The sequence below is a fragment of the Solanum stenotomum genome, chromosome 7, assembly GCF_019186545.1.
Source record: "Solanum stenotomum isolate F172 chromosome 7, ASM1918654v1, whole genome shotgun sequence".
Lineage (NCBI taxonomy): Eukaryota > Viridiplantae > Streptophyta > Magnoliopsida > Solanales > Solanaceae > Solanum > Solanum stenotomum.
In genome coordinates, this window is record NC_064288.1 from 24,478,039 (window position 1) to 24,501,424 (window position 23,386).

The 23,386-nt window shown below is 34.2% G+C and overlaps 2 long non-coding RNA genes across 2 annotated transcripts; one reads left to right on the top strand and one right to left on the bottom strand.

Annotated features, from left to right (window-relative positions):
• Positions 1-2,555: 2,555 nt before the first annotated feature.
• Positions 2,556-4,678, bottom strand: LOC125871256 (uncharacterized). The gene is made up of 3 exons (XR_007446989.1): positions 4,566-4,678; positions 4,027-4,104; positions 2,556-2,802 (listed from the first exon to the last, which is right to left on the bottom strand). It is a non-coding gene; the product is annotated as an uncharacterized LOC125871256 (long non-coding RNA).
• Positions 4,679-6,325: 1,647 nt separating this feature from the next.
• Positions 6,326-17,149, top strand: LOC125871257 (uncharacterized). Its single transcript, XR_007446990.1, has 4 exons — positions 6,326-6,541; positions 7,014-7,072; positions 8,644-8,718; positions 16,974-17,149. It is a non-coding gene; the product is annotated as an uncharacterized LOC125871257 (long non-coding RNA).
• Positions 17,150-23,386: the final 6,237 nt, after the last annotated feature.

A 23,386-nucleotide genomic window follows, 5' to 3' on the forward strand; every position in this document is an offset into this window, starting at 1 on the left:
AGTGAAAATTGTTTTAGGGTTGGGGTCTTTTGTTTAAAATAGGGAAAAGGGTAGATTTGATCTGGACCCTCGATTTCAAAATAGATGAAGGGATGAGATTGAATAAAAGAAATCAAAGGTTTAGATTAAAAGATGAGGTTTTTAGCTTTGGGTTCACAAAGGCTATAACTGAAATAGTAATTGGTTTAAAGAGGCTAGTTTTGAAATGAGATTGAATAGGAAAATGGGCTAGATTTGAAATAAAATTGAATAGATAGGGCTATGATTTAAATGATTTAAGGGAAACTTAAGGAGACGCTACTCGATTAATGAAATACTACATATATTAAAATATTTTCCCCTAAATTAAGCACATCTAAGTTTTAAGAACCTTAAAATAAATAAGTAAAATAAATATTTCGAGTACAAATATCGATTATAAAAATAACTTAAGAGAAAAATTCAATAATATTTACAATAATTTTTGTAAAGCATACATACTAAAATGTACAATTTTTAGACAAAATTGACTAAAATTTTATACTTGAAATATATTTTAAAAATATGTATTTAATAGAATAGCATTTCCAAAAAGGGTTAAAGGTCGGTCAAAATTGGGTGTCAACAATAATTGATATCTTTGTTGAGGAGTTTCTCCGAATCGGACGCTAAACCTCAAGAAAATAAAGTACAATACCACAAACTGAGTATCTTTTGGGTTGTTTGATGTCGGTGTAAAGAAATTAAGAGTTTGAATATTTTTTCTTTCTACCTTCATTTCTGATTATTTTCCCCCATTCTTAAGGGTGAAGACTATTTTAAAGGGAGTGAGAGATACAGCTGTAACTGTTCTCTCTGTTTTTGAAATAGTATTTTTACGCTTATCTTCTTTGTTAGAAACTATATTGGGTCGGATTGGGTCCACATGGATGACCCATGATCCAAAATTAACTTACAATTTCTCCCTAATAAAAGTGATTCTGCAATAACCATGACTCGTAGTATCGATTATCGAATGTCCTTACAAAGCTGAATGAATTTTATTTTTCCATAGAACGCTCCACAAGTTCAGAGTATTTAAATAAAGCTGCCAAAGAAATACAAGTCTAATCTTATCTATTGTCTTACGTCATCCATTAAGAAAATGTTGGTAGAATAACTGTAAAAGGGTGATTATACTAAGGAACACTTATACTTTTTTTGTTTCTATTTATATGTCCTCTTCACTAAAAGTAGATTGTCGTTAATATTTGTCATTTCACAAAATTAATGCATAATTGACACTATTCTTTCTATTTTACCCTTGGGAGTTAATAGCATTGAAAGTATGAATTTGACCAATATTAGAAAACTAAATAATTAATTCATGTTCATTGGTCAATTTGATTAAGAAAAATGAATTAATTTATATTCATTTATTGAAAATTTAACTTCAAGAGAATACTAAATTAGGGTACAATGGTAAACTTACATAATTTATTAAGGGACGTGAAATCTAAAATGGTGAAATATAAATAGGAACGGATGGAGTGTTAAATTACTTGGGAGATTTCATTAAAAGTGAAAAAAAATCTTAAAATTAGAAAAGAGTGACCGAAGTATTAAAAATTGAGAGTTGGGGACAATTTTGCGGTTAGTAATTAATGAACTTTGACCCCTTTTTTCCTATAAGTCCTTAATTATTATTTTTACACTTAAACCTAATACTATATAAAAGGGAAAACTATATCTAATAATCATAAAATTAAAATAATTACCCGGATATGCCCCTACTTAAATTAATTACAACAATTATCATATGATAGTAAATAATTACCTAGATACTTAGTTGATAATTGGGATAAGGGTCTGAAAAAGACCCCAACTTTGGTCGGATTTGTTGTTGCGATACTAAACTTTCATGAGGACCTATTACCTCCCTAGACTATTTAATACCGTATTTTTTACCCCCTAAATTATTTAATAATGTATTTTAAAGGTATATATAAGCCCACGTGGACACATTACTATTTATAATTTTACATTATTTTTTATGTTCACGTGGGCAAATATATATGTTTAAAATACGGTATTAAATAGTCTAGGAAGGTAATAGGTCTTCATGAAAGTTTAGTATCACAACAGCAAATTCGACCAAAGTTGAGGTATTTTTCAGACCTTTATCCCTTGATAATTCTTAGCTATTACTTTGTGCTTTAGTTTTATTTCCTTTGTGTCATTTCTATTTTTTTTTTTCGTTTCCCCCTCATACCTAACTAATTTAATTACTTTATCCTTTTAGCTTTTTTTTTTTTAATTAATAATTTTCTTTATTTTATTCTTTTCTTTTTTTTAAAGAGAAAAATAAATACAATGATAAAAAAAAATTGCTTACTATTTTTTTGCCTAATAAAAATATAGAAAATAAAGAACTTTGACCCTTTTTCCTATAATGTCACGACCCGATTTCTCAAGTCATGATGACACCTACTATAACCCACCAGTAGGTAAGCCAACTCGTAACCCGGAACAACAAGTAATGGGTCTGAGGGTAGAAACTAAACAAGAGTAGACAAATAACAATATAAACAGGCGGAAGCAAACCAAAAACATATATACAAATAAAGATCCCTCCCAGAACCTGGAAGTCACTAGTACAGAACTACTAACAAAATGAGTACAAGTCCCAAAAGTGGACAACAGAGACTGGACTGTCTCGAAAGGTAAAAGACAAGTCTATATATACAGATGGAGACTGAAATAGTACAAAACGTCGTGTGCTCACTCCCGTCTCCGGATTAGACTGCTCCAAGCTCGATCAACGCTGGCTACTAGTGCCCGGACCTGCATCACGAAATAGATGCAGAGCGTAGCATGAGTACCAAAGCAACCGGTACCCAGTAGGCATCATAGGCCGACTGAACTTGAAAAGTAAAGGCAATAAGAAAAGAAGGAATAACACAAACCGAAGGTCAAGAGCGGAAATCTAAGTAACAATGGAATGCACACGAGTGTTTAAAGAACTAACTAAAGTAATCTATAAGCTAACTACACCTAACTGGACCCCCATAAGCCCAGAAGGTAACTCGTGCGCAAATTAAATAAAAACCCAAACGGACCCCCATAAGCCCGACGAGTACACATAATAACTATAACTAAAGAGAATTGCATAAAAGAACCCAAGAACGAAGAACATCAAACCAGAACCTCAACCCTAATTAGTAGAATCTGACAGTACGGAGGCCGGACCTCGAACCGAATACTCACAAGAAATACCCAAGTAACCAATCACAAGTAACAAGTATAAGAGGCCGGAACTCTAACCGGATGTTCTATATAAGTATTTGGGCAATAGAGGCCGGACCTGATGCTCTATATAAATATCTGGGCAATAGAGGCCGGACCTTAAACCGGATGCTCTATATAAATATCTGGGCAATAGAGGCCGGACCTTAAACCAGATGCTCTATAAAGGTGCCAATGTAGCTGCTGAAAGAGTCCTAATCGATCCACACTCATAAATGTCCGTGGAACGCCGTCCATACTTAGCCAATCAATGTAAGTCCTTGGAACCAAATCAAAAATCAAATTCAAATCGCGAAGTAGAACTAGTGTCGCCGACGTAACTCGTGAAGCCGTAACATCGGGGAAAATAAGGATAACTAAAGTCGGAGCAAGCGTATCGCCTAACTAAGGCCCAATCTACCAGACTCAAGTCTGCTACACCAGTCTATAGGGATCTAAGTCGGCCGAGCGACGTCGGGGCAAAACTAAGGCCTATTGAATCCGAATAATGTATTTCTAAGGCAAGCCCTAGTCAAACCTAAACTAAGGCCCAACATGCTTCAATTAAACAATAATTAAGCATGCAAGCACTCCACATAGCGAGGAGGGTCCGTTAATAACACAAAGCATGCTCACAGTTACCCGATAATTCTCGAAATAGGCCGAAAACATGATTTCTTAACACCTATGCAAGATTCAATGACTACCCAACCCAAATCCCAACTAATCAACATGCATTCACATTCTCGAGCTCAATCTAAGAGAGGGAAAATCGTAGCCTACCTTAAAGCCGATCACACGCGCTCCAAAATCACTTCTTCGGAGCTTTTCCTTTCCGAATGTCCTCGAAATGCTGCCCCGCTATCAAAAATAGAGTCACAACGTTAATACAATCGTTTAGACACCAAAATCACAACAAACGGAGATGGGTCAATTTTGGAGTCAAAACGGGAATCGTGGGACCCGCGCAGGAAATTCCGAAATTAACCCCAAAAGTGGGTCCTAACCAGTTCCCCCAGCTCATTTCCCATAATGGGACACAATTCGGGGCTCGGGAACAACACAATATCAACAAGCAACTAAAACCCAATTTTTCTCAAAAGAATAGAAATGGGACAACAGCTAATTCAGCGTTTTTACCAAAAACGGGCGATCTACAGTAAAATCTAACAACACCACAATGTTCTCCTCGAAAAACCACTCAAGATAGCCTCAAAAATCACCAAAATCGGATCTAAAATGGCTAAGAAAACAAGTCTTAAAAATTCCCAAAAACAAGCTCACAAAAAGGGGTCTGGCAGCAGGTACTTTTCGAAAATTACCTCAAACGGGGACTCCAAATCACTATCCGAGCTCACCAACACGTTGTCCTCGAAAAATCTCACAACTTAGCCTTTTGGATCACCCAAATCAGTTGAGAGATGAGAGAGAGATGAGGGTTTGAAGTTTGAGAAATGTGGCTGATTTTCTGCAATTTATTGCAGAAAATCTGCAACATTTGCAAAACTTAAAATCCCGACGGGGTGCTCCGATCTCGTTCGGAACCCCGTGCACGCAAACGAGATATGCAACCATACCAAATTCGATATTCCAGACTCAACGGCGCAGTCGAAATTTCCATCAGAGGTCATTTCGATAAAAAGTGGGTCCCACTTCCAAAAGCCCTTTTAAGTCAAAACCCACAAAAAGGCTCGGAAAGATATCGAAAACCTCCAGACACAAAAGAAGGGTCAATCTAGACCAAACTTGACATTCCGGAGCTAACCACGCTGACGAAATTCTCATCCGAGCGCGTTTACTCAAAATGTTGACCAAAGTCAAACTTAAGCCAAAATTCAAAGGCTAAAATGCCTAATCGCACCGACTCACACTGAAAACCTCGGGAGTCATGTCGACCATGCTACTAGCCTAAAATGACCCTTTCGGAGCTGATGAAATCGTCAGAATTGGATTCCGATGTCATCTTCTTGAATTTTTGATCGAAAATGATCATTCAAGGTTCATAAGCTCCAAAACACAAAAACTCGCACCAAGACCAAACGAACGACCAGGTGACCGAACTGTCAGTCCCAGCAAGTCATAAATGACTTGGGGTCGCTATAGGAATGCTCTAAATGACACACAGAAGGCAAGACACAGAAATGACCATGAGGGTCATTACATATAAGTCCTTAAGTTTTTTTTACACTTAGACCTTCTACTTTCTACTATATTAGAGGTGTGGGATGCCCCTATGGTATCAACATGTAGGGGTGTTCATGCTTTGCATAAAAACCGATCCAAACCGAAAAATTGAATCAAATTGATAAAATAAAATGATTTTATTTGGGTTTGATTTGGTTTGATTTTAGATTTTTGAAAACCGATAGTATTTAGTTTAGTTATGATTTTATTCAAAAATACCGAAGAAATAACCGAACCGATGTATACATATATTTTATTAATATACATACTTAATATATTATTTTTATAAATAATTTTAAAGATCTTATACATATTTTCATTAAAATTTCTTTATAATTTACTTATTGAAAACAAAAATGCCCAAGATGAAACGTTTATCTTATTGATTTCATCAATATGAGTGTCTATGACAATTCTTTGTGAAACTGAAAATGTTATTGTTTCTTCCTTCTAGGCCAATATAGTGAATTTTAAAGCTTTATTGATAGTAAATTTAGTGATCGAAAGTTCAATATCTAACTATTCTTCTTTTTGAATGGATTGTTATCACATTTTTCACATTTTGAATGAATTGTTTCTTTTATTTTTGTGTATGGTTAATAACCGAATCAAACCAAACCGAAATCGATAACCACCAAATCGATAAATGTATATTATATTTGGTTTGATTTGATTTTGATAATTTTAAACCAATTAAGTTGGTTTGATTTTAGTTTTGACCAATAACCGATCCAAACCGATCCGTGAACACCCCTATCAACATGTATGCTAAATGTCAATAAATTTCAACTGAGGGGTAATAAAGTCTTTTAATAAGATTTTCCTATTCTACGTGTCATCTAGATTGAATGTTAATAGGCCAACGCATCAACTATTCCATCTTTATCATCTGAATACTCTCTTTCTTCTTCAGTAAAACATTCTTCCTCTCATACTCAAATCAATTATACATTGCAATGCTTTTTTACACATCTTTGATTCTACTTTGTCTATAGTTTCAACTCTCAATTTTGGTGAATTTTTTCCTTCGTTTAATTTTGATAATTGTAATTTATTTCAGAATCTCATGTGACCTTCATCAGATTCCTCTCATCTGTTGAAGAGGAAAACAAAGGTATTTTGACTCCGCAATTTTTCATCTTCGATCTTCTCTAAAATCAGCTATAATTTTGAATTAATTCTTTGTTGTCTCTCTGTATTCCTCTTCAATTATTTTTTAAGATTCGATTCCTTAATTCTCATATTCATATATATTTTGCTTAATTTTGTTTTGAGCTTCAATTTTTTTTCTCCGAATTTTACATTTAGCTGAATAGATTTATAAAGTTTTTATTTTAGAGGTAGGTTTATGGGTTAATGAAGTTTGAATATGATAGAATCCAAAATGTCAGATGAATATTCAAAGAATTGGATAGATGTATGAGTAGTTCTGATTGAAAAATGGTTTCTTGGATTTTCTGGGATTTTTTTGGCCAATCTTAGTGAGTGAAAATGTGAGAGAATTAATTATATTGGCTACTTAAATTGTTATTATTGGTGAAATTTCTAAAGTGCAGTTGTTGAAATCACAATGAATCATGTTGTAGGTGGAAAGTTTAAGCTTGGAAGGAAGATTGACAGTGGTTCTTTGGTGAGCTTTGTTTAGGTATGTCACTTGGTAGATTTGATTCTATGGTCAATCTCATTTTCTTTGCTTTTGAATTTTGTGTTGTTAGTTGTTTTATTAGCTAATTCTTTTGTGTTTCTTATGTTTTCTGCTTCCTGTTGCTTTATTAGTTCAAGTGTGAATATACAGAATGGAGAAGAAGATACCTGCTACATCTCATCAACACAAACACTAAATAAATTGACCTTAATTTCAAACCAGTTTTAAAAAAGCTATTAATTTCCGAATTATGAATGTTGCAACTATTTTGTAGTAGCACTCTTTGTGACTGGTTTCTTCAGCCGAATTGCTACATTACACTCATTATTGTACTCCCTCATAAAGCCTGGTTGCTATGCAAAGATCATTGTCCACTTCATTGTCATTGACGTAGTAAGTTCTGAAACTCCTTTTGCTTATTATAACATTAGAGTTCGGGTTAGTTTGCGCAAGCCTTACTTGTTCCACTGATTGAGTACCTGCTAGCTCTTATGAGTACCGAGTATGTTTCACCATGACTTATGGAAATCACCCAGAGTTTTTCATGGTTTTCACCCATTTCGTTACAAGCAAGCGCCACACCCTTGAGTAGTTTGAAACTCTTCTTAAGTTTTCATATTTCTAATAGAGTGCACTCTAGCCCTATAAACACGTGATATAGTTTGTAACTTCTTATGATTCCATATTCGTGATGTTCGAGCTCAACTAATTCCCTGATCTTCTACATTCGATCGACAAAAATAGATAAATTGACATCTCTTTAATGCAAAAATGATATGAGCTGCTATTTAATTCTTATATTTGATGGTTTCAACAATAGACTCTAATTCCTTGGTGCATATGAGACAATTACTTTTGGGTACTAATTAACAGTGATTTCCTTTGAACTTATGCAGTCTGACCAACTTTTTTGTTATGTATCAAAGGGAGTTCTATTAAAACTTACATGATGAAAGCTCACCAAATTTAATTTGGTTTATTCAAATTTATTCAAGGAAAGATAACATTCTTCTTTTCATCACAAGGGTTAGTAATGTTGCAACTATGTAATTTTTCTATGGGCCAAGCTAAGGGTATATTATTTTTCCTGCAGTTTAGGAGAATTATGCATTTTTTTAGCAAAAGAGTTTCATTTTTCGCTCAAAGATATTGATTTGTTGTTAACATCTACAATTTTTTTAATTGAAGTTGCGAAGAACATGCTCTTCGAGTAATTATCTACTATAAATTGTTCTGAAAATCTGTAATGTTGTAAAATATTGCGTCTAAAATTTATTATTTACATGGTAGGAAAAATGGAATTAAGGGGGTCAGTTATCAGCATATTAGAAGCATGGAATTAATTAGGTGGACACTTCTTTTCCATGAGGGTAGGGAGCTTGGATTGGTGTAACAAAATTTGAATTTTTTGGTTTCTCATTCTTCCGTATTTAGCTTATTATTGTTCTGTTGTTGGGGGTTATGCTTAAGTTATTAAAGAACCAATTTCGAAACTGATTATTATCTGCAAATTGTTTCAGTTAATATATACTCTCTTGAATCTATAACATTGTTTCAATATTAAAATGCAGATTCTTTGAGGTGGTAGCAAGAGTAATTTGAGCTTTGTTATCGGATTTTTAGCTAGCCATTTCATTATTTATAAGGTAAGAAACCTGCTAGAATTTGTGATTCTATTTCTCTTTCCGTTGGTGTCCTTGTAGCCATTAACTGCAACTTCATTTAATGGTATAGGAGAGGATGTTGTATATAATTTGACCACTTGACAAAGAGAGAATATCTGAAAGTATTCCAAACTTGTTTATCATGTATGTATACTATGGCTGTACTGATGTTAGCTTGATATGTGTAGCAGCCTTGCAGGCTTCATCTTTTGAGGATACAAACACAACTAGCTGCACAGTTTTAGTTCTTGAAGCTTTTTTAGAAACAACAATAGTTACTCTAGAACTAAGGAATCCTAGTAAAGGATAGTTGTAGTGCAAATAGTTGTGAATATCAATGTGTTATTCATGAATCATGATAATAAAATTCCACCTGTTTTTTCCTTCCCACTAAAATTATTTCACTCTCTCTCTTCCTAACCACTCTGTTGTATATACAGTGTTCTTTCAACCCAATTTTATCTCCAATAAGCATTAGCAATAAGTTGGATTATGGAACAATCAAATACAATATAGAGTACGACACTGTTCTACAAATGCTAATGACATATATATATATATATATATATTTTTTTTTTTTTTTTTTTATCATAATAGTATACACAGTGTTCTTTCAACCCAATTTTATCTCCAAAAAGCATTAGCAATAAGTTGGATTATGGAACAATCAAATACAATATAGAGTACGACACTGTTCTACAAATGCTAATGACATATATATATGTTTTTATCATAATAGTAGATCGTTACGTTGGGCCCGTGCTTGCATAGGCTTATATCATCTAGTAATACTATATGAAAGGGAAAACTATATGTAATATTCATAAAATTAAAATCATTACTCGGATATGCCCCTACTTAAATTAATTACAACAATGATCATATGATAGTAAATAATTACCTGCATACTCAGTTGATAATTCTTAGCTATTACTTTGTGCTTCAGTTTATTTTCTTTTTTTCATTTCTATTTTTTTTTTCATTTCCCCCTCATACCTAACTAATTTAATTACTTTATCTTTTTTTTTTTAATCAAATAATGAGCTTATAGCTCTTTTATTGAGTGACAATAAAACAGTACAAAACTTGGCCAAAATGGCCCAAACTAAATAAATGTACCTGACCCAGATGGCCCAATCCATAATGCCCCCAAATTTCTAAATTCCTATCCACTAGCTTTCCAAAATTGTCTTCCTTCATTTTTGTGTTCTTGTCTCAGATGTGAATTATGTTGAGCTTCCATCAGCTCCTTGTTCCATTTGCTTTGGGTCAACGATGCCTTCAACTCTTCCATTAGTAACAACTCAGCTTATCAAGGTAACTCTCTTCCTCTACTCTTTGAAACATCCTATTTTGCTTGTTGTTTGCTGAGCACTTATTTATTGATTGTCTTGATTTTCAGAATCACTTTTACAGCATTGCTTCGTTATGATCAGGTAAATCTCTCTACTTTCTTCCCGTCTCCTCTTTCTTCAATTTCATTGTTCTTTTATTCTTTTAGCAACTGAAACGTTAGGTCCTTCGTCCATGGTTGTCTTCACCGCTCCAAGTTCTCAACTCCCAATCTGACTTTGTTGCTCTCATCTCATGCTCGTAACACTTTCTATAAACTGTAATAGTTTAGCACAGATATCCTAGTACATTTAAATCTCTCTCTTTTGTAATCCCTTCTGTGGCAAAAGATTCTTTGAATGCTTTAACTTTGTACACTGCCATGATTATTCTGCTGCACTCTTATTCTTCTTGTTTTTATTCTCAAAGTAGGGATACCTGATTTATCTGCATTTAAAATACTCTTGCATTCACCTGATAACTATTGAAACTTCTCTCATTGCTTTAGACCAGTGTGCGTATATGCTTCATTGACCAACTTGTCTGCTAGCTGATTAGCTTCTCTAAAAACATGTGTAATATCTGCTTGTATGTTCTCTATAATTTCCTGAATCTCTTCCATCTCCTCTATCTCCTCTGCCTGATTCCATGGAATTTTCCACTCATTTCTTATCATTTTTATGACCCCCAGTGAATCTGTCTCAATCAACACTTTGTTGATTTTCTTAATTTTACAGTATCTGAGGGCTTTTAGGATTGCCACTGTTTCTGCCTCCATATTAGTCCTTATGCCAATCTTACATGCTTCTGCATACATCAGATTTCCTGCCTCCTGCCTGATTTCTAACACAAAAACTATATGCACTTTCCCCCGGATTTCCTCTACTTGCTCCATCCGTGTTGCACTTCACTCCCCCCTCTTGAGGCAGTCCCCAACACACAGTATGATAGTGTAACTTAGGTTTATACTCCTTCATAACCCCTAACATTCCTTCCCAATTTCTTGGGATCTGAATCCAAGGGTAAAGATGTTTAATCAGCTTGTACACAGTGTCTTGACATTGTGGATGCAGCTTTTAATAGGACACCTCATTCCCATGTCTTCTAGCATTTCTCCTCTTCCAAAGCTCCCTTATAATAATGGCAGGAATTGCTTGTAATATTGACCTCATCTTTGACTTATTCGATGCTCCCCACCAATTAGTAATTACTGTATCCTTTTAGCTTTTTTTTTATTAATAATTTTCTTTATTTTTTTTCAAAGAGAAGAATAAATACAATGATAAAAAATTTGGTTACTATTTTTTGCCTAATAAAAATATAGAAAATAAATAAATATTGAAACTACAACACAAGTTTTCTTATTTTTTTTTTGTCATATCATTAATTATTTTGTTCTTTCCTCATTTATTATTTTCATTTTTTTCTTTGTTCTTTTCTCATTTATTAATTTCATTTTTTCTTTTGTTTTTTTCTCATTTATTATTTTATCCCCTCTTTTATTTTATTCTTTATTAGAGATACGATTTGATACTCCCTTTGTCCAATAATACTTGTCCACTAGTGACTTTGCACATTTAACACCCCAGAAATATTTTGAACTAAGAATCGAACCATCCTTCGTAGTGAGTAAGTTTTTACCAAGGAATTTAATTTTTTTTCTAAGTGTTAAGGTCATTAGATGTAGCATCTTGATTCCAAAAAGAACTAAATTGAAAATAGCAAAATTTGAAATTTTGCAAGTTATGCTCTAGTTATGAGTTTTGGGTGAACTTCAAACGACTATAACTCTTAGTACATGATGATTAGGTGGGCTACAAGATATCTGGTGAAAGATCTTTGATTATCTTTCCAACGCCACTCAGTTTCTAAGTTTCGAGGTCGGATGAGTGAGATATGCCCTTTTGAAGTCAAGCTGTCCAGTTAAGGAAAGTTACCCAAAAATAGTAAGGGGTATTTTGATCTTTTCCTTACCCAATCAGATTTAATTCGTTTTTAGTAAGGTTTTAAGGGTCTTAGTAAGGTTTTAAGGGTCTTAGTAAGGTTTTAAGGGTCTAATCCTATTAGGTTCAGTTTTATAATCATAATATACGCCTAGGGTTTTAGTTGAGAGTTCAAGAAGAGAAAGTAAGAGGAAAAAAGGAGAAAAGTGGAAAGGATCAAGGCGTTCGTCGAGGTTCTTGAGTTTCATTGCAGATTTTCGCCATGGGTTTGATCCCTAAGAGGTACGTAAGCTTCCATATTGTTAGGTTCGTTCACCCACATGCCAATCATGATTTTATTTTGCGAATCTATCCATAAATATTGATCAATTTAATTTCTTGATGAGTTGTTGATAAGTGTTCTTGAAGTTTCCTTATTGATTAAGTTTTGATGTAAGATTATACATGGGTCAACTTTAAACGACCATATCTATTAGAATATAAAGAGTTATGTGAGCCATAACCTATGCAATTAAAGGTATTTGAATCTACTTTACAACACCACCAATTTTGCGTCAATCCTATTTTTGAGTAAAAAGTTATGACTATTTTAGTAACCTATACAGTGCTGTTACGAATTTAGCCGGCAGGAAAATATTAAACAGAGTTTTTTTTGTTTTTTTTACCTCCAAGAAAACCCTAAACAAATTTCTTTACTAATAAAAGGCTAAAAAAATCATCTTTTAATCCATTATTCTCTTCTCTCTCAAACCCTAAGGAAAAATTAAAGTAGAAGACTCCATTCAAGATTCTTTCAATCTTTTTCAAGATTCTTCTTCAAGGTAAGTCTTATTCCAAGAATTCTTTTTTTTTTTCAACTCAAATTTCTCCATAAAATTATGAATCACTAATGAAAATCATAATTCTTGGTCATAGATATTTCAAGAAACTAATTCAAGAATCTCAAGAAAGGTTTTCTTGATCGTTTACCTTCAAGTTAGGGTTTCAAGGCTTTTAATCAAGTTCTTCTTCAAGATTCTTTAAGAACCTTGTTCTTGCAAGTATGTAAGGCTATCATAGTGTTGGACTAGTTCGTCCTCACGCCCTACATCTACTTTCAAATCAGTAAAAGAGTAATTTAGGATTTTCCCCTAGATTTGAATATTCTTGAGATAGGTTGTTGTTGAGTTCTTGAGTTCATGTTTCGTTTAAAAATTCTATTCCTAATTTTTATTTTAAGTTTCTATATTTTTATTGAGATCCTTGAGTTGATTTGTTCATGTCTATAATTCAGCATGAACCCTATTGTCACAACTCAGGAGTACCCCCTAGACATAACACGACGCACTTGACCCCGAATGGGTTTCATACAAGCCCTTAGCATCATAACATAGGTAATAGAAAAGTATGAAAATTTAAAACTTCTTTAAAACTATACAATTAAAAACATTTTCATAAGCAAACAGAACTTAAAACCTTTGTCTCAAACCATCTATTTGAACTCATGAATAGAACTTCTTGGGACGCAGCCCATGCAATGTCTAAAACATAAAGAAATGACATAAAGGAAATAAGGGTTTGTCCTCGAAGCTATGAGGACTCACCAATTTTTCAACTATTCTAGATCCTTGGAAACCTAGCCTTCAAAGCAACTCAATCTTCTCAACTCTACATTTGATTAGAATGTAGGCAATATGCGTTAGTACAAAATGTACCAAGTATGAAGCTAGCACAACATCATAAGAGAATCTCAAAATGGCTAGTCAACATAAGACATAAGCATAATAGATAATAACATAGTCATAACATAATCATCATAGTCATAGTATAATCATCATCATAGTCATAGCATGGTCTCCAACATAAGCCTCATATAAACATAAGTCAACATAAGACATAGTTAATGAGCATAGGAGATAAGTCATAATCATAATAAGCCAAGTCTTCAACATAATCATCTCATAAGCATAATTGGCTCTTAGTCATCTGTACCATAATAGAACCATTCTCAAGTAACCTTAAAAGCATACAAGTGCAAGGTATGAATAGCATCCCATAATACCACCCAAGCCAAGTATCCCTTTTTGGTCCTCTTAATCATAGTCTATATACATGGTTTAAGTCATTAAGCTTTTCCTACCTTAAGGGAACCATACTCCTAAGTAACCTCAAAGCACACTTTTGCAATGTATGAAAGGCATCCCACACTACCCTTCACACTAAACATAACCTTGAAGTCATCATAGTCATATTTACCCTACTTTGGTCTCAATACTAGCTTACTTCATAAGGACAAGGGAACTATCACCCTAGTCAATCATATCATGTCAAGGAAGGCAATTATAGCGCAATCCTATCTAAACATACATCATATAAGAGCAAACATCTCATGAGTCACCTAAGGTAAGCTTGTGTCATGCATGAACAAGACCCCATAATCCTACCTGTGACACTCCAGAAAATGATAAGTTAAACTAGAGCCTAAACGTGAGGACGAACGTCTTGAAAATGAGTTATAGGGGTCAAGGCCAAGAGGCAAGTGACATGGCCAAGGGGCAAAGCCAAAGCCAAAATTCCAATGCTGCCCCTAGCCATTAGCTACTACCTCAACCTTCACGAGAAGGACCACAAGTCGTGGTCCTCACCACGTCTCGTGAATGTGGGCGTGGTCTTGCCTTGGCCATGAAAGTTTGACCACCAAATTTCCTAGCTACTTCCTAAACTTCCACGACCATCACTATGGTCCATGGTCATGACCACAACCATGGGAGGTGCTCGTGGAGTTGCCTTAGGCAAATGAGCAAGGTCCCAAGTGGAGAGGCTACTGCCTCAAGGACCACGGAAGGGACCACGGCTCATGGAGCCCCTCGTGGTGATGCCTTGGGTGTGTAGGCCTTGTGCCACCATGGAGGGGCTACTGCCTCAACCTTCCACGGGAATGGCCACGTGTTGTGGTCCACTTCACGGGGCCCGTGGAGATGAGTTGGACTCATGATCCAAAGGCCACCAACAACTAGCCACTGTCCCAATATTCACGAGAGGGACCACGAGTCGTGGTCCTCACCACAACTCGTGAAGATGGGTGTGAGGTCTGGACGGGGGCCTTAAGTGAGGGCCATTTAAGTCTTTTACTTTTAAGTCCAATTAATGTGGGGTGTTTTAGGTATTTTAGGGGTAAAATATATATATTGATTTCAAGTCATAATTCACAAAACTGACTCATTAATTCACAACGCCCAAATATTTCCCCAAATTCCTCTCCTCTCAATATTTCTCTCTCTAGAAGTTCCTCCATTGAAGAACACTAAGAACTTGAGGGTTAGGGCCCAAAAATCAATCTTCTCAGCTTCAATTAAGGTATGGGAATCTTGATTCATGGAACACTTTTCTCCATGAGGCCCTTCCAACTCTAATTTCAAATTTGGGTTATTGTTCAAAAACTAGGGTTTTCATTCTAGCCATGGGTTCTTCCTAAAAAACATTTTACTATGTTAATTGCATTATATTATGGATGATTTGATGTTTAATGGTGATTTTTATTGTAAAATTCCCCATAAACCCATGAACTACCCAATGACCCCAATTTCATGAATTGTGATGGGTGTATTGATGCAAGATGATTACTATGAATTGTTCCTAAGTTAATCTAGTTATTGAATCTTATTTTATTCATGCTTAAAGTAGTATTTCTAAGTGTGATTGTGAGACTTGCTTCATGATCCTTGAAGAGGGTAAATTGTGAAGGTTTGTTCATGATTGTTGGAAGTTGTATGTGAACTTATAATTCACTTAAAAAGTAAATATCTTATCACCATTGTGTAAATTGAGGTATTATTGAAAGGTCAATTCTCCCCTTACCCTTTACACATATTCATGTATGACTTGTCTAGTATGGTGATAACATTGTGTGTTGATTGAAAGGCTAGTTCTCATGAAAACAGTTCTACTCACATGTTAATGACGATTCTAAGGTTGAAAATATATTCTCACCCTTGATGAATCTATGAGCTATTTTGATGAATTGTATTGAACGAAGGGTAGAACAATCCTTCACACATGTAAATACAATTTGAGACTAATTATGTATAATTTGAGAAATAATGCTTAGCACCGAGTAGATATGGAAAAATGAGGTAAAGGCCCTTCTGCCAATGCAAGAGGTTGGGTCATCTAAGTGAACTCATGAGATGGAAGCTCCTCCACCAATGCAATAGGTCGGGTTTCTAGAAGCAATCTCCCTATCCCATAACTATGTGACATCATAGGACTTTAGCTAGTGGATCCACCTAAAAGATAAACATGTTAGTTCTACCTTAGGTAAGTAGGACACCTTCTCTCGGTGTGGGATTACACAACATTAGATTCCATGTAGATCACATGGTCTATGTCGGTTATGGCTACTCTTCCCTATATGATAAGATAATGAATGAGACATGAACTAAACTATAACTTCTTGGTGAGTTTGCTTAGTAGGAGTGGGGTATGAGACATCACTTCCACATTGCACAAGTAGACTTAGTAGCATGTTATGGGATGGGTCCTTTATGTTATTATGAGATATGAATGTATGCATGTATGTTGAATGGATAGTTGATATGAATGACTTTCCTTATGTTCAAATAATGTACATGACTAGTTCCTTATTGATGACTATTGATTATGATGAGGTCTAAAGGTTATATGTATGACTAAGGTAGCTCCAAGGGAGTACTTAGTATGGTTGGTATTATGGGATGCCAACCATACATTGCACAAGTGTTCCTTAGGGGTTTCTAAGGTGTTGATATTATTATGTTGGGAATATAAATGTGATTATGGCTTGTCTTTGACATTGAAAATGCATGTTAGTTTCCAAACTTGATAAATACATTCCTTTCAACTAAAATATCATTTTTATCATATTTTAAGGATTTTATGCATGTTTCCATACTTGGTACAACCTTTGTGCTAATCCCTTCTTCCTCTACATTTTGATAAGTGTAGGTTCCGGCTAGGTGACATACACTCTCTTTCTTGAAGAAGACTTGGATTGCTTATCTCCAAGTTGTGGTGAGTCCTCAAATTCGAGGATGGATTTCCATTTCTTAGTTCCTATTGTACTTCTCTTATATTGAGACTTTTATTGATGTAAAGGGCTAAGTCCCAAATTTTGTGTTCCTACGTTTTAGATGGTGTATGAGACAAAGTCTAGATTTCCTTTTATGAAAAATGAAGTTGAACTTCTATTGTAAAAGTTTTAAAATTTTCCGCATTATTTTTTATGTCTTATGTAATGATGATGTTAGAGGCTTGTATGAGACCCCTTCGGGGTCAAGTATGCCGTATCGCATCTGGGGTCTAGACTTGGGTCGTGACACTACCCATGCTAAGCTAGACACTTAGGTTTATCATTAATATTCATCATATCTTAACATCATAAAGACACGGGTAATCACCTCTTAGTCATGCATGAAGTGAAGAGGTGTCTAGACCTACTATCCCAAACTAGTCATGCTCATGTTTCATAAATGCAAGGGGGAAGTCACCTCAAGGCTGATGAAGGACAAGGGAAGTCACCTCAAGCCACACACATTTCATGGAATCATAAAAACAAGAGTATTCACCTCTAGTCATACATATCATGAATCATAGGTATTCTTCTCCATGCTCATTATTAGAAGAATATAGGTATTCACCTCCATGTTCATTTTTAGAAGAATATACGTATTCACCTCCATATTCATTTTAAGGTGATATAGGTATTCACCTCCATATCAGTTTTAATGTGTAATGTAGGTATTCTCCCCCACATCATCACATAAGAATCATAGGTAATAACCTTCATGGCCAACAAAAAGGTTAATGGGTAATCACCTGTTGCCTTGGGAGTCACACATACAAAGGGTAATCACATTCCACTCCCCCACACTTAACTAATTAGGAGTAAGGGAAATCACCACACATTCCTATCATGTAAACGTCATTTAGGGGGAATCACCACAAGCCTCATCACATTTAATAGTCCTAAGACTTTGATTCATTTTAGATGAGCAAGCCTTTCAACCTAGAATCATTTGTGAGAGAACCCTTCATGTCATATCATACTCATGCCTAAAACCATATCTAGAATCCTACATTAGACATTGGTATAATCATAGATCAAGTGAGTCTATCACTTTGTGCATCTAAGCCTTCATAATGTAAACTAAGTAGGTATAGGCCTTCTACCACAATTCTATACTTTCATCTTCTAATCTCATATATAGACTTTACTCTTAAAGCCTTAACATTCATAGTTCAATCATATTGGATTTACCTTCAAACCCTAGTGATCAACATTCATTACTACAAGCCTTACATTCAAGCTTTACTTCTTATAACCTTCATTCATACCTAGATTTCAAGGTATTCTAATCATATTCATCATTACTAGGCGATTCTAGTCATAATTGATCATAAAGGTTCAATTCTAACTTTACATGTCAAGATTCATCATATACAATAGAGTCTAGTTCAATTCATGATTATATGATCCTAAATTTGATCAATTACCATACATAACATTGAATTAGGAAGATCACCTAAGAACCTTCAACTTTACCTCTAATGGCATAAACCCACAAAGATCACATTCATCAATTTAGATTACGGTTTACCATAGAAATCACATGAATTCATCATAATATCACTAAACAAAGCTAAATCAATTATAATTAGGAGTTATCCACTAGATTGGAATCACACCCAAACCCTACCCACAATGTAAGATCAACCCTAGCTAGAATTGGGTTTTTGACTTCACAATTTGGGGATAACTAAGGGGGCTCTATGGGTGAAAGAACCCATAGATGAATAAGCTTCACATACCTCCTTTCAAAGACCTAAACAAACCTTGAATCAATGGTGAATCTCGACCTAGTTGCTGCCCCTTTTCTTCTTCTTCTTCTTCTTTGCTTCTAGAGAGAGAATATTTGGAGAGTGATTTGGGAGTTCTAAGATGAATGAATTAATTAGTTAGTTTAGGGGACTATTAAGCTTATATAGGAGGTAATTTAACTAACTAACCGACCTCCCTTAACCCCTAATTAATAACTAACTTAGTTCCTAAACACCTAACTAAAACTAAAACTTTAAAAACTGTCACCACCTATGCCCACCCATCCACGGACCGTGGATGGGTCTACTGTCTGTCATTTGGTTTCGTGGTTGGGGTCTGCAACTTAGAAGTTGTAGGCCAGTGCAGGCCTTGACCTACGCCCATCACCTACGGGGCGTGGTTTGGTCTACTGGCCGTAGATGGCCATCCGTAGGTAAAAAATTTGATAGTTTTGGGGACTGTTTTTGGGGTATCCTTCAATGACCCCTTGGGTGGTCCTTGGGGGGTCGTACCCTAACATTTAACCCCTAAAACCCCTATTCTAAGTAAGAAAACCATTTTTACAAGTTTTAACCCTCATACGACACTCCAAAACTCTTACCAAAGGCTCTAGAACTCACTAAATTACGGGGTGTTACACCTATTTTGAGTTATAAATCTTGAGAAGTTTTTCAAAGCCAACACTTGAGTTTTAAACAGAGTTTTGAGGAAATAGGTATGAGAATGAGAAGAGTTGTATACATGAGTTCCATATTGTTATGTAGACCCACGAGTCGAGTCATTCATGCCCATAAATTTCGCATGAACTTCGTAAACTGAGCATCTTTGAGGGGAGTAGTATATTCAAGTTCGAAGTCTTGAGTATTGAGTTCCTAACCCTTTTGAGATTATATTCCTAATCACGGGACTATTACATATTACCCATTAAGTCCTTGAGTTGAGTATATGCCCATAATTCCGCATGAGCCCTATGAGTCGAGCAGTCTTGAGATGAAAATTATTATTGAGTCCTTTAATTGAGTTGTTCATGCCCATAATTCTGCATGCACCCTCTGAGTTGAGCATTCTGGAAACGAGTATTACCATTAAAGTTCTTGAGTTCTGAGATGTTGAGTCTCAAGTATTGAGTTCTAGTTATGGTTATTGAAAACCTTGAATGAGTCATTCATGTCCATAATTCAACATAAGCTTTATTCTGAAAAGTCTTTTACAAAATTTTCTAAAATTATTCTAAGACTTGAGCGCTTGAGTTGAGAAAGAGTAGAGTCGAGTTCATTTTCTTTAAAATGATATATGAGAACTATGTATTCCCAAGAGTAAATGTTTTCAAATTTAAAAGAGAAGGAAACTGAGATTTCCAAAAGAGTTTTGAGCAGTTTGAGTAACATCTCTTTTTAGAGAAAGATTTTTAGTAATAATCTCAAATCACAAAAAGAGTTATGTTTTTAAACATATGAGCTAGTTACGTTATGGAAGTAGTATTGAGCACCGATATGGGGACGAGTTTGAGTTTATATAATTTAAAGTCTCCATAAATCGTGTGGTCAGCATGGGTAGAAAAGGGTCAAACTCTTTAGATGATTCATTAATCTTTTTAGCATAGACTAGTGGATCCACTTAGTGGGTTAGGTTCTGTACCCCCTGCAAGGTAAAGGACGGCCCTGGCAGCATGAGGCAAAACACTGTATCATCACTTAAGCTCATAGAGATGGTTGTCGGTTAGAGAAACTCCCACAGAGATATTTTGTATTCTTATATACACATAGTTTACTTTGTATTTTCATATACAAGCAGAGTTTATCTGGTATCCTTGCATACAAACTAAGTTGCTTTCTATTATTTTAAAAGCTTTCCATATATTGCATATGTATTGTTGCTTTATATTGAGTTGAATATCCAGAGTTGAGTACCCAGAGTCGAGTAGCCTTATTTCACTGAGTTAAATATCTTATCATTGATTTGAACTATGTTTCTTATTCGTGAGTTGACTTTAGCATGAGTGAGTTGAAAGGAGGTAAGTATGTTTCCTTTTTATCAAGTTCAAGCTTATGTTTATGCTTTAGAATTTCCCTTACATGCTCGTACATTTCATGTACTGAGTCATTTGGCCTGTATCATTTCATGATGCAGATACAAGTATTCAGGGTCATGAACAAAAGCTTCATTGATTCCACATGGAGTTCAAATTAGTTATAGTGAACCTCATTGCTTTCAGAGGATTTCATTTACTTTTCAGTTTTGTCAGGATGTCGTGGGGCTTGTCCCGACTTCCATCTTTGTCATTTAGAGGCTTCATAGATAGACAATAGAGTTTGAGAAGTTTGTTTCATTTATCATGTTAAATGTTTTAAAGATTTGTGTTGCCTAGTTGAATACAATTATATTTTGAGTTAATTACTTGAGTTTCAATGAATTTTATTTTGTTTTAAGCTATGTATGCTTGAGTAAGTCTTCCACTTGTAATAGCCATGATGAGGGTTTGCTTGGGGACCAGCAATGGTTCTCGAGTGCTGGTCACGTCCAGGGTGTAGGCTCGTGTCGTGACAACAAACTTCTTAAGAAACTATAAACATAAGGATAATTTTACTATATCACCCTTCGAATATAATAAATACAATGTTTTGAAAAATGCAACAAAGAAATGATTATAATTAATGATAACAGTAAATTAGAAACTAAGTGTAAAATTAAATCCATTGATTTCATAAAGTGGAAAAATATGATTGGACATGCCAAAATATTATAGTGGACAACTACTGTTGGACGGATGGAGTAATATTTTTATTATTTGTTTGCTTCTTCTTCTATATTTTCTTTCTTTTTGTCCTTTTTTTTATTTTTTGGCCAGTTTATCATCTTTTAAATTTTTCTGTCTTTCTATATTTTTGTCTTTTTAAGAAAATAAAATAAATACCAAAAATTAAAATACTGACTAATCTTTCAGATTAATAAAAAAAATCTAGACAATAAAAATAAATAAATAAGAAAAATATAGAATTATGTGATTTTGGGTCTGCATAAACTACATTTGACATTTAGTGTCATTTAAAAAAAAGAAATACATAACTATGTTAGCTTCAATGTACTTTTCTTCCTACAATATTCAATATCTCATTCTTCTTGCTACATTCCTTAATGATACCATGACAATATATGATATGTCGTGATGGTATCTTTGAGAAATGAGTTGGCTGTACATAAACAGTTGTAGGAAATCTTAATGAAATCATAACAATATATGAATATATGAAAACAATACTTAATGATACCACGTCAGTATATGATATGCTGTGATGATATCATTGAGAAATGAGTTGGTTATACATGAACAGTTGTAGGAAATCTTAATGATACCATATCAATATATGAATATATGAAAACAATCCTTAATGATATCATATCATTCTATGATATGTTGTGATGGTATCACTGAGAAATGAGTTGTTTGTACATGAATGGTTGCAGGAAACATTAATGATACCACATAAATATATGAATATATTGTTATAGTATTATTAAGGAATGAGTAATTTTGTAAATGAATGAATGAAGGAAACCTTAGTGCTACCACAACGGTATATTCATATATTGTGATGGTATCATACATGAGCTGAGTAGTGTTACCAACATATGAAATAGTCCTTAATGATTTCATGTCAACATATAATATGTTGTGATAGTATCATCGAGAAATTATGAGTTCCTCCCTCGAAGGACTGCTCATCAATATATGATACGATACTATTATATATATAATGTGTTGGTATCACTAAGGAATGAGTTGGTTATACATGAATGAAATGTATGAAACCTTAGTGATACCATAAATATATATATATATATATATATATATATATATACTATTATGGTATCAATAATGAATGAGTAGTATTGTGAATGAATGAAGGAAAGAAACATTAGGGTTGCCACAACAGTATATTCACATACTGTGATGGTATCATACATAATATGGGGAATGTTACTATTTTATGAAACAATCCTTAATGATACCATGCAAGTATATGATGGTATCATGGAGGTGTTGCTGAATGAATGATGTACACATCAATGGTACCTGATAGTATAGTAAATATATATATTGTGGTTGTATCATTACAAAATAATGAAAATCGCAATGATACTATGTTAGTATATAGATATACTGTGATGGTATTATGGAGATCTCACTAAAGTATTGAAGCATACACCAATGATACCATAAAAGTGTATAGATATACTATGATAGTATCATTACAGATAGAAGCAAATGAAAAAATAAAAAGAAAATTAACTGAAAGAAAAAATAAAAATCTAAATATACAATGACAAAAAATATAAAATTAAATAGTGGCGAAAAAATAAATAATATTATGATTTAAAAAAATAAATGAAAAGGAATAAAAATAATAAAAAATAAAGAAATAAACAGAATTAATTGAATTGTTGTGGAATAATAAAGGTAATAATAAAAAATGAACTGATTTTCTTGTTGAAATTAACAAGTGAATACTACTGCTTCTTTTGATATACCCCCCCCCCC